Here is a 12,436-nt window from a genome sequence, read left to right as displayed (position 1 = left end):
ATGGTGCACTAGTAGGCCAACCTATTTTTGGAAAGTTTGCTTCAAAATGGTCATCAGGATGTCCCTTCAAGAGAAAAGTTGTCTCAAGTGATTGGGGGGGGGGTGTGAATATTCTTTTGTCATATGCCGGACTATAAAGGATTGTAAAATGTACCTAATTATATTGTATACGTTTGTGATTTTATCAGCGAGGAAATCTGCCAGTTTCTGACATACAGATTCAAAGAATGATGAGATTTCTAAATGAAGTCAGTCCACTTGGGATAAGGTGCACCGGGGCAAGTCAGAATGATTTTTCGCAATTTCAACTTTGACCAGCTGTTACTCCCCTTCTAATAAACCAATATGGATCAAATTTATTATGTAGGTTCCCATAAGGGTTCTTAACCTATGGTAAAAATTTGAGCGTGATTGACACAGTAGCTTTCGCTCAGTGGAATAAAATATAAACTGTCCTGACTTACCGCAATTGGGGGAAGTCAGAACAGGCTAAACTTTGCAGAGGCGTAGATCACAAACCGAGCCTCCTAGAAAAATTGCACAGAAACAAAATTGTAGAGAATTTAATTCTCTTTGAGATTACTCTCATCAGATTTTCACTAGGACGCACGGTTTGTCCGCTATATGCGAAAAACTAAGAAATAGAAAGCCTGTATTTTAGACCAAATTCAAAATAAGTTCAAAACAACAACAAAATACAATTGAACCAAAGACATCTAAAATGAACCTGAATCGCGAAAATTTTTATGCCGTGATGAAGTAGGGGTAGTACCCTCAAGTCACCTTTAGTGGCACTTCGCCAGATATAAACCTCTAGGCGCTAGAGCAAGTTTTCTAACTTACCCCGAATTCCAACTTCCCCCGGTGCACCTTACATAAAACCGGGGGCATCGCGGATCTAAAATTCTTCATCCCCTCGTTTCATAAAAGCATTATTCTTCGAACGCTTACAACAAAGCAAAATTTTGATTTACCATAGCAAAGAGTCGAGAATAGTAAATATCTCAATTTCGGTCGAATATAAAATTACCAGAACTCCTTAAGTGTTTAGAATATGGCTGAAAAGTGAACTACGGTTTATACCTACTTACTCCCACAGTGTATTATTTGATAGGCGTTAAGTGCGGTTAGAAAAGAGCGAGTTGAACGAAAATAGAAAATCTCGGTCCGTTGGCCGTTGGCCGCCGACCCTACGTTCGAGTGGATATTTATCTAGGTACCTTACCGTACCTACCTAGACCTACGTAAAATACTATAAAATCACTTTTCATCGAAGCCACGATGATGGAGGATGCTTATAGGCGACCGATTTAGGTATAGGTATTACCGTTTATCTGTATACATTTATAGATATATACCTTACTCGGCAAATAGCTCAACACCATAATGGCGAACGTGGCTGGCGTGGCGCATCGACCCGCAATAAAACAGGAGGAATTTCGCTAATGACAAAAGAAGTTTATACGCGCCAAACGCCGATATATTTCATAGGCGAGTTACAATTTGCGGTTTTCCAAAGCAAAGAAACGCCAGCTAATCGGGCCGGTCGCCATTAACTATCGGTATACTGAACTATACTAATACTGTATACTATCAGCTTGTATACGAGTATAGGTATGCGTTTAATGTGCAAGCCAAAACTTAACTTTTACCGCGTTAAGCTTTCGTATTTTCTATTAAATCGTTTGGCCGTTTTCTTCTCGGTTCTCGTTGCTCTTAATGCCTTTGCTCGCCCATCTCTCGGCTCTCGCTGCGTGTACGACTAGGTAGGTATGGTCATTCCAAGTAGCCGCGTGGCATGGCGTGGTGGTCACTATACCGGCGAAACCTTTGCCTTCTCTATCTATGTATTCGGTTCGCGCTCGTATACTATAAAATAATACCTACTAAGTGGGTTATATTACCTAGTCGTATTTTGGTCCTGGACTAATTTCGTTTTCGCACATCGCCTTCGGCCATATTAAATGAGTTACGACTTTCGCGAGGCGGTGAAAAATCGATTTTACGAGTTTATATTCGACGATCTCCCCCTCCCCCTCACCCTTGTTCGCCGGACGAGGATTTTCGACGTTTTTTACGATTCTGAATGCAGGTGTGAATTTCATGTTATGATGCTTTGTTTTTATTTTTTACGAATTATATAATCGTATACAGATGTCTTTGGGATTGTATTTAATTAATGAAAAACATGGAGGATGAGGAAGGTGAAAATGCCTTTTGGATCCAGAGAGAATGAGTTCGAAGAAACATCGAGAAATCCAATTTGTGACGCTTTTTCATAATTACCCGATAAATTAACTTCTTCAAAAATGCTCAATACAGATTTTGATGAAAATTTTAGATTTTCACACGAAATTTTAACATATTTTGATAGTTCGCATGAAACTTGTTTCTCTTCAAAAATCTCTAAAATCATGATCCAATTTTGGAATTAGAACTGTTCAAAATGTTCAAAAAGAGTTTCGATGCGAATTTTTGATTTTCTCCCAAGGTTTCTAATGTGACACCTTTTGGATAAGTCCAAAAATCATGCACTCAAAATTTTTCGAGATGACGATTTTTGATTTTCTTCCGAATTTTTAAACGTTTTGATAGGTTGTGTGACATCATTTCAAAAATCCTGAAAATCACGACCCTATTTTAATCTTAAAAGTCATCAGAAATGTTCGTAAAAAGTTTTGATGAAAATGTTCAACTATGACACTTCTTATTACCAGCAATTTCAAAAATCGTGGTCCAATTTTAGGCTGCAAATTCTTTAGAAATGGTCAAAAAAAAGTTTTGACTGGGATTTTTGATTTTTTTCCTGAAATTTTCATCCATTATGGTAGGTCACATGAAATTTTTACAAAAATCCTAATCATCGTGACCTAATTTCGAGCTTAAAAGTCTTCAGAAATGCTCATAAAAAGTAATGATGGGAGTGCTTAATTTTTCTCGAAATTTTGAGTCATTATGACAAATCCCATTCAATTTTGGCCTGAAAATTCTTCAGAAATAATCAAAAAACGTTTTGATGGGGATTTTTGATTTTTTTCCTGAAATTTTTGACCATTTTGTTATGTTAACTATACATGACATATTTTCGAAAATCTTGAAAATCAAGACCCAATTTCGAGTTCAAAAACCATCAGAAATGCTCGTTGTCAAGTTTTAATGGTAATGTTTTTTTTTTAAAATTTTGACCCATTTTGGAAAATTCCGAGACACTTTTTAAATATGTAGAATTTCAAATAATAGTGATCCAATTTTGAGCTGAAAATTACTCAGAAATGGTCAAAAAAATTGTTGATGGAGATTTTTGATTTTTTCCTTGAATTTTCACCCATTTTGATAAGTTTTATAAGTATGTATTTTCAAAAATCCTGAAAATCGTGACCCAATTTTGAGCACAGAAGTCTTCTAAAATGCTCATAAATAGTTTTTATGGGAATGCTTCATTTTTTTTGAAATTTTGAGTCAGTATGGCAAATCTCATGACACTTACCAAAAATCGTGATCCAATTTTGGGCTGGAAATTCTTCAGAATTGGTCAAAAAAAATTGTTGATGGGGATTTTTGATTTTTTCTTGAAATTTTCACCCATTTTCATAAGTTTTATGACATATTTTTAAAAATCCTGAAAATCGTGACCCAATTTCGAGCACAGAAGACTTCAGAAATGCTCATTGATGGAAATGCTTCATTTTTTTCAAAATTTTGAGTCATTGTGGCAAATGCCATGACACTTTTTTAATAACATACTCAAAATCGTGATTCAATTTTGAGCTGAAAATTCTTGAAGAATTGGTCAAAAAAATTGTTGATGAGGATTTTTGATTTTTTCCTGAAGTTTTCACCCATTTTGATATGTAGGTTGCATGACATCATTTCCAAAATACTGAACATCAAGACCCAATTTCGAGCTCTGAGTATTCAGAAATGCTATGAAAGATTTTGATGAGAATTCTTTATTTTTTCAAAATGTTGACTAATTTTTGTAATTTTCCATGACACTTTTAAAATAAAATTCCAAAAATTATAATTCAATTTTGGGCTGAAAATTCTTCAGAAATGGTCAAAAAAATTGTTGATGAGAATTTTTGGTTTTTCCTGTAATTTTTACCCATTTTGATTAGTTACTTGATGGCATGTTTTCAAAATTCTTGAAAATCAAGACCCAATTTCAAACTCAAAAATTTTGAGAAATGTTCATAGAAAATGTTGGAGGGAATGCTCTTTTTTTCGAAATTTCGACTCATTCTAGCAAATTCCATGAAACTTTTTAAATAAAATTCCAAGAATCGTGATTCAATTTTAGGCTGAAAATTCTTCAGAAATGGTCAAAAAAAAGTTTCGATGGGGATTATTAATTTTTTCCTGTAATTTTCACCCATTTCGATAGCTAGGTTACATGGCATGTTTTTAGAAACACTGAAAATCACGAAAATTTCGATATTCTTCCAAAATGATGACCTATTTTGACAAATTACGAGACATTTTTTATAAAATTCTGAATATCATAATGAAATTTTGGGCACAAGTTTTTTCAGAGCATAAAATTGGGACTTCATATTCGTGTTGGGGTTGTTCGAGTCATACGGAAACGACACCAACATTATGAAAATATCTCAACTTTCAATATAGTGAAAATTGAGTTGGGGGCAGAGGCACTGGAGGGGTGTGGATGAGGGTAGCATAAAATTGGACTTGATATTCGTGTTCGAGGTGCCTGAGAGTCATATGAAAATGACACCAACATTATGAAAATAGCTCAACTTTTAAAATAGTAAAAATTGAGGTGGGGGCAGAGGCACTGGAGGGGTGTGGTTGAGGGTAGCATTAAATTGGACGTCACCTTCCATGCAAATATCAACCCTGAAGCTCTCGGGGGCAAATTCGCCATACTTATCCACCTATAGCCTTTCACGGTCAACATCCTTCAAAATGCATTTTTCGTTTTTTTCCAAAAATTTCCAAATTTAATAGGTCGCTGGACAATTTTGAAAATCCCAAAAATTAAGACCCAATTTCAGGAACGAATTCTTTCAGAAATGTTCAAAAATATATTTGATCAGAACTTTTGATTTTTCTCCCAAAATTTTCACTCATTTTGGCAAATCATATGGCACTTTTTATTAAATTCTAAAAATCACAATCAAATTTCGGACTTGAAATTTTTCAGAAATGCTCAAAGAAGGTTTTCATACTTGGAATTTTCAAAAATCTCAGAAATAACGATACAATTTTGTGCTCCAAATGCTCAAAAATTCTCTAAAAAAAACTTTTCGTGTAAATTTTTGATCTTCTTTCAAAAATTTTACCCATTTTGATGAGTCGAAGGCCACTTTTGAAAAATCCGGAAAATTATGATTATGGCCCCAATTTTGAGAGCAACATTTTTCAGAAATACTCAAAAATGCTTGAAATAAGAATTTTTGAATTTTTTTCCCAAATTTTCACCTATTTTGCCAAATTACGAGAAACTTTTTACAAAATTCTGGAAATCGTGATCAAATTTATTCTCAATAAAGAAAGTTTCGATGGAAAGGAGGAGTATCGATAAGGCCATTTTTTGGGCCCGCACAATTATCGACTCGACCACTCTTAAAATGTTGTAATAAATATACCAAATACGAATTCGTGGTTAGTTGACCCAAAATGACCACTTTTTGGGCTCCAGGGGTTCCCAAAGTTGCGAATAAAGAGATAATTTTAGGAACCACTGAGTATTATTTTCAAAAACTTTTTTAGCGTAATATATCTGTTTGAACCTGATAAATGTCATGCGAGATGATTTTTCTATTTTTGACCCTCGGGGGCAGAAATTGGGAGGTTTTGATTTTTTGAAAATTTTGGAACCACAATTTTGGACCTACTCCTTTGAGCCCCTCTAAAAAGCTTTTTACAGTTAATTAGTATCTGAAAGACGTCCATCTTACCAAATTTTGAGCTCAATAAAATTTTGCGCTGGTACTCAAAAATTCAATTTTCCTATTTTTTGTAATTTTGATATTTTGGGAACCCCTGGAAAACTAGAAACCTGTGATTTGCACCAAACGTAACGTTTTGAGGCATATATTTAATTATCCAAATGAAAAAGTTTAATTAAGCTCCCTGCATATTCGTAATTTCGAACCCTTATTTTAGAGCCCCCCACTTTAGGCACCCCTAAAAAAAGCGTTTATGCATATGTTTTCAAATAATTTGAAGAATTTACATTTGAAACACACTAGCAAGTACTCGATAATTTTTTATTTGATTTTTCCTGTAATTTTCAAAATTGAGCTATTTGAGGTCAAATTCTGACATTTTGACCTCGTTGAAATTGTGAAAACGTTATTTTCACGTCTTTTCGAAGAGTTAAATCTCAGAATTTTACCCAAAATAGCTCAATTTTGAATGTTACAGGAAAAATCATATGAAAAACTATCGAGCACTGGCTAGTGTGTTTCAAAAATAAATTCTTCAATTTATTTGAAAAAATGTGCATAAACACATTTTTTAGGGGTGCCTAAAGTGGGGGGCTCTAAAAAGGGGGTTCAAAATTATGAATATACAGGGAGCCTAATTCAACTTTTTCATCGAGATTATCGAATATATACCTTAGAACGTTATGTTTGGCGCAAATCGCAGGTTTCTAGTTTTCCAGGGGTTCCCAAAATATCGAAATGACGAAAATTTGGAAAATTGGATTTTTGAGTACCAGTGCAAAATTTTATTGAGCTCAAAATTTGGTAAGATGGACGTCTTTCGGATACTAATTAACTGTAAAAAGCGTTTTAGCGGGGCTCAAAGGGGTAGGTCCAAAATGGTGGTTCCAAAATTTTCAAAAAATCAAAACTCCCCAATTTTTGCCCCCGTGGGTCGAAAATGGAAAAATCACTTCGTATCACGTTTATCAGGTTCAAACACATATATTACGCTGAAAAAGTTTTTGAAAATAATACTCAGTGGTTCCTAAAATTCTTTATTTATTCACAACTTTGGGAACCCCTGGAGCCCAAAAACTGGTCATTTTGGGTCAACAAACCACGGATTCGTATTTGGAACATTTATTACAACATTTTAAGAGTAGTTGAGTCGATAACTGTCCGGGCGCAAAAATGGCCTTATCGATACTTCTCCTTTCAGAAAAATCTCGAAAGCTTTGGCTAAAATTATGCCCTCGATATTCTTCAGAAACGCTCTAAAATGCTTTAGTTGGAATTTTCGATTTTCTTCCAAAAATTTAACTACATAATTTTAATGAGTCGCAGGGACACTTTTGAAAATCTTTAAAATTATTATAACCCAATTTTGAGGAAGAAATTTTTCAGAAACTTTCAAAAATATACTTGATCGGAATTTTTGATTTTCTCCCAACATTTTCACTCATTTTGGCAGGCCGCACGACATCTTTTGAAAATCTTGACCTATTTTGGCAAATTACGGGACACATTTTTATAAAACTGAAAATCATGATGAAATTTTGGGCATAATTTTTTTAAAAAATACTCTAAAAAAAAGCTTTGATTGGAATTTTTAGCTTTATTCCAAAAATTTAACCTACATACTTCGCTGAATTGCAGGACACGCTTAGAAACCCCGAAAATTATGACCCAATTTCAGGGTCAACATTTTTTAGAAATGCTCAAAAAAAGTCGTGACGAGAAATTTTGGGTTTCTCCAGAAAATTTTCCCCTTTTTGGCAGGTTGCATTACGTATATTTTCAAAACTACTGAAAATCATGACATTCACGACCCAATTTCGGGCTCAAAAGTTTCAGAAATGCTCGCAAAAGTGTCTACATACTTGAATAAATTCACTTACTTAATTCTACGTTCGTTCTCTTACGATCACGACAAAAAATTTACACTCACCTGAAACAGAAAACAAACGAAACACGTTAATTATTAATTAAAGTGAGAAGAAAAAAAATCTAATTTTATTCAAAATACTACACAATTTTCACACAACTCAACGTACGAGTACATTTGTCATAAACTGGAAAAACAACGAGACTCTCCTTTTAGAAAAAAAGTTATCGCAGAAGATCACCCGGGGGGGGGGAGAAGGAGGTACAATGCTTCCTATTGTCACGAGCCGAACTATTTCCTAAAAATAAACCTTTCGTTTCGCAGTAGGATTTTAATTTTTTTTTCGGTGAAAATTCGACCAAAAGTATTCGTGGCAGGCTGAATATTGCTAATAAATTTTATCCCGACGAAATTTGTATCTACTGATGGCGAGTGCGAATGTAATTAATGCAGTGGTATATTGTGCGAATGGCGATGGCGGTGATGATTTAGTCGCGTCCTCATTCGAGCGCCATTATCCTCGTACCCCCAACTCATCCTCTTTTTCTCACCCTGATACCATTTTCAACACATATTTACAGTTTTACGAGTAGGTGTGAGGTACGTATACTCGTATAGCAGCTACGTACGTGTGACACACTACAAAATATAGGTACAATATGGGGGTAAAGGATGCTACAGAGAGTTATACACCTTTACGCATAGGTTCGGTACATACGTGTAGTACGAGTACACTACATACGTATTATAAGGACCTATCACTTGGACTCGACGACGATGACGACGACGTGTACCATATCGACCATGGCGACCAGCTTTTTCATACATTTAGTACACTCGGTTTACTTTTCTCTCACTCTCTCACTCTCACACTCTCACTCGCTATATAAAAGTCTTTATATAACTATATATACGAGCTATAAGGGTTGAAATTTTTGCACCCCCTATTGGCGAGTGAAAAAGTTTTCCAACTGATAAAACTTGGTATAGCATACACTTCTCCTTCTCGTTATAAAATACTAGTAAATTTCAAACGTTACCGAAGGCGGTGGCGCTGGGAGACGGCAGCATTCGAAATAATTTTCTGAATGACATAATGAGCTTTGAAAAAGTTGGCGGGCGAAACTTCGCACTTTTCAAATTCAACTCGGCACGTCGCTCTCTCGCTCCTACAAATACTAAAGAGTACAGACGCATATAGCGGCGGCGGCGAACGCTGAACAGAGAAACGGAAAGAAGCGCGTGTTTCCTCTTCAAAATAGTATACAGTGCTTGGGCTTCCAAGTACATATTCAGCAGCAGTTCCAGCCGTATATAGCCCACCAACACCACCACCACTGCACCGTCTCTTCCTCTCTCTAAAGCTTGAATTTCGTCTGTGAAATTTTAATTTTGTCGCTGATTCGCTGGCGCGCCCGCGTCGCCTCTTTTTCCGGTATTAATTAAAATTCCATTACAAAAATTGTTAACTTGTCAAGCAAATTAGAATTATGGCCTCGTGGCCGTGTACATTGGCTTTTGCGCCTCTCTTTTTGTTTCTTCGTAACGCTTTTTTGATTTCAAACCTCGGCGTTTTCCTAGTACTTGACGCTTGTGAGGTTGGTGGGGAGGGGTGGGGGTTTGCTCTTCTTCTTTTTTTTTTGGTAATGGGTCGTGATTTTTTTTTACGCGCTGGCTCGCTTCAACGAGATATAGATGTTTGGAAAGATTGGAGATTTGGTCGACATGATTGATTTGTTTTGAGAGGGTAGCGTCCTTATATTCCCCTGTACGTTGAAATAAGCCGAGGATGTTTTTCAAATCGTGAGGTTTATCGAATGGGTATAATTTTTAAACGCTAAGTTTTTTTTTTTTTTTAATTCGTCACTCTCTGGCAATTTTCATAAATTTTACTTCTATTGTCGAGTTTTTACTTCTATTGTCGAGTTTTTAAATCATTTCGACATATTTTCAACATTTTTTCAAGCAATTTTTTTGTCAAATTTCAGTGACTTTAATGCTTAAAGTATACTTTCAAGTCATTTTAATAGAGTGTTTCCTGTAATTAATTATCTCAACATTTTGCCAACATTCTTCATTGTTTGGCATTTCAACCCTTTTCCAAGTAATTTAAAATGAAAATTAGTCATTTGAATTTTTTTGAATTTTCAATTTTTGAGTTTGGATTCCTCCATAAATAACCACAAATTCAAATACCTTTAAAAATTTAAGGGAAGGAGGAGAAGAAGGGGAAAATTTTGTTTTCACTGTCAGGAGGAGAGAAAGGGGAGTTGAAAATATTAAATAGTGTTTTTCAGGTAAAAATCGGAAAAATTCAAAAAATATGCACTCATTTTAAAACAAAAATGTAAAAATGGCTGATTTTTTTTCTACATATTTTCCTCATTTCTTTTCCTTGAGGAGGCCAAGATATATTATTTTATGTGTTGGGGGGGGGGGGGGTTTCCTGGGACGATCCAATTTCGAGTAAAGCATGTTTTTCATAAAAATAATAAAAACCCAACAATTACAGGAAATTGGAGTAAAAAACATTGAAAAAAAATTTCCCAAGTTTACCTACTTGGAATTTTTTTTAGCTTTTCATTTCAATACTTGGAATTTAATAATACTGCTGGTATCAGGATCTGGAATAGGAAGAAGAAAGTTAAAATGGTCTGAATGTTAAAAATTATAAATACAAAATATTCCGGAAATTTTTGGGCGTTTTTGCATCGAACTGTGACTATTCTGACCGAAGAACTACTGAGAAGCGAATCTTGAAGAATAATTTTGGACCCATTTGTAAGGATTTATGGACATCAACATTTTTGAAAACAGATAAATAATTCATTTATTCGATAATTCTTTTTGACTGACTCGTTAGACATTAAAATGGATAATCCGAAGACGGCAAAGATATTTAAAAATTTGATTTTCGGGTTTTAAAAGTCCTCTTTTGGTTCCAAAATTGCCAAACAAAGGTCCTGCTTTTTTGCCAAAAATTGCTCAAGTTGAAAATTGTTAATTTTTAGAAAAGTTGCCAAACGGTGTAAATTGTTGGGAAAGTTGTCTAAAAATTGGCAAAAAGTTGACAAATCCGTCAATTTTTTTTGGAAAAGTTGTCAAAAAGTGTCAATTTTTGGAAAAAATTGTCATAGGTGTCAATTTTAGGAAAATTTTACCGAAGGTGTCAATGTTTGGAAATGTTCAAAAATTGCCTAAAAGTTGTCAATCCGTCAATTTTTTTTGGAAAAGTTGTCAAAAAGTGTCAATTCTTGGGAAAAATTGTCAAAAAGTGTCAATTCTTGGGAAAAGTTGTTAAAAAGTGTCAATTCTTGGGAAAAGTTGTCTAAAAGTGTCAATTTTGGAAAAAGTAGTCAAAAAATGTCAATACACATTTGGAAAAGTTGTCAAAAGTGTTAATTTTTGACAAATTTGTCAAAAGTGTCAATTTTTGAAAAACTTGTCAAAAGTGTCAATTTTTGAAAAAAGTTGTCATAAGTGTCAATTTTTGGAAAAAATTGTCATAGATGTCAATTTTAGGAAAATTTTACCGAAGGTGTCAATGTTTGGAAATGTTCAAAAATTGCCTAAAAGTTGTCAATCCGTCAATTTTTTTTGGAAAAGTTGTCAAAAAGTGTCAATTTTTGGGAAAAATTGTCAAAAAGTGTCAATTCTTGGGAAAAGTTGTCAAAAAGTGTCAATTCTTGGGAAAAGTTGTTAAAAAGTGTCAATTCTTGGGAAAAGTTGTCTAAAAGTGTCAATTTTGGAAAAAGTAGTCAAAAAATGTCAATACACATTTGGAAAAGTTGTCAAAAGTGTTAATTTTTGACAAATTTGTCAAAAGTGTCAATTTTTGAAAAACTTGTCAAAAGTGTCAATTTTTGAAAAAAGTTGTCATAAGTGTCAATTTTTGGAAAACGTTTTCATAAGTCTCAATTTTAGGAAACGTTTACCAAAGGTGTCAATGTTTGGAAAAATTGTTCAAAATTGTCCAAAAGTTGTCTAAAAGTGTCAATTTTGGAAAAGTAGTCAAAAAATGCCAATATTTGTAAAAGTTGTCAAGTGTGTTAATTTTTGAAAAAATAGTCAAAAGTGTCAATTTTTGAAAAAAGTTGTCGTAAGTGTCAATTTTTGGAAAAAGTTGTCATTAGTGTCAATTTTAGGGAAAGTAGTCAAAACTGTCAATTTTTTGAACAGTTGTCAAAAAAATCAGTTTTTGGAAAAGATGTCAAACGTCTCAATTTTTGGAACCGTTGCCAAAAAGTATTAATTTTTTTGAAGAAGTTGTCAAAATGTGTCAATTTATGAAAAAAAACTGTCAATTTTTTCAACAGTTGTCTAAAAATTGTCTAAAAGTTGTCAAACCAATCAATTTTTTGGAAAAGTTGTCAAGAAGTGTCAATATTTAAAAAAGTTTCAAATGTGTCAAATTTTTGGAAAAAGTTGTCATAAGTGTCAATTTGAAGAAAAGTAGTCAAAACTGTCAATTTTTTGAACAGTTGTCAAAAAAAATAGTTTTAAAAAACGTTGTCAAAAAGTATTAATTTTTTGAAGAAGTTGTCCAAATGTGTCAATTTATGAAAAAGTTATCAAAAATGTCAATTTTTGGAAAAGTTTTCCAAATGTGTCAATGTTTGGAAAAGTTGTCTAAAAGTTGTCAAACCTATCAATTTTT

The 12,436-nt window shown here is 33.9% G+C and overlaps 2 protein-coding genes across 6 annotated transcripts in view; one reads left to right on the top strand and one right to left on the bottom strand.

Moving 5' to 3' along the window:
• The window catches only part of LOC135837357 (uncharacterized), a 288,834-nt gene that overhangs the window by 22,372 nt on the left and 254,026 nt on the right, over positions 1 to 12,436 (top strand). The gene's annotated exons all lie outside the window — the stretch shown is intronic.
• Positions 1 to 12,436, bottom strand: part of LOC135837375 (uncharacterized) — a 141,810-nt gene that overhangs the window by 28,819 nt on the left and 100,555 nt on the right. The window contains exon 1 of one of the 5 annotated variants that reach the window (XR_010557180.1): positions 7,793 to 7,843. The exons of the other annotated variants lie outside the window; for them this stretch is intronic. The gene's annotated coding sequence lies outside the window, so the exon portion shown is untranslated. Of the gene's footprint in view, positions 1 to 7,792; positions 7,844 to 12,436 lie in introns of those variants that run through there. 5 annotated transcript variants of the gene reach the window in all.

Source organism: Planococcus citri, chromosome 1, assembly GCF_950023065.1.
Source record: "Planococcus citri chromosome 1, ihPlaCitr1.1, whole genome shotgun sequence".
NCBI classification, from domain to species: Eukaryota; Metazoa; Arthropoda; class Insecta; order Hemiptera; family Pseudococcidae; genus Planococcus; species Planococcus citri.
The sequence above is the reverse complement of the archived record's forward strand: the minus strand, read 5'-3'. Positions and strand labels throughout refer to the sequence as shown.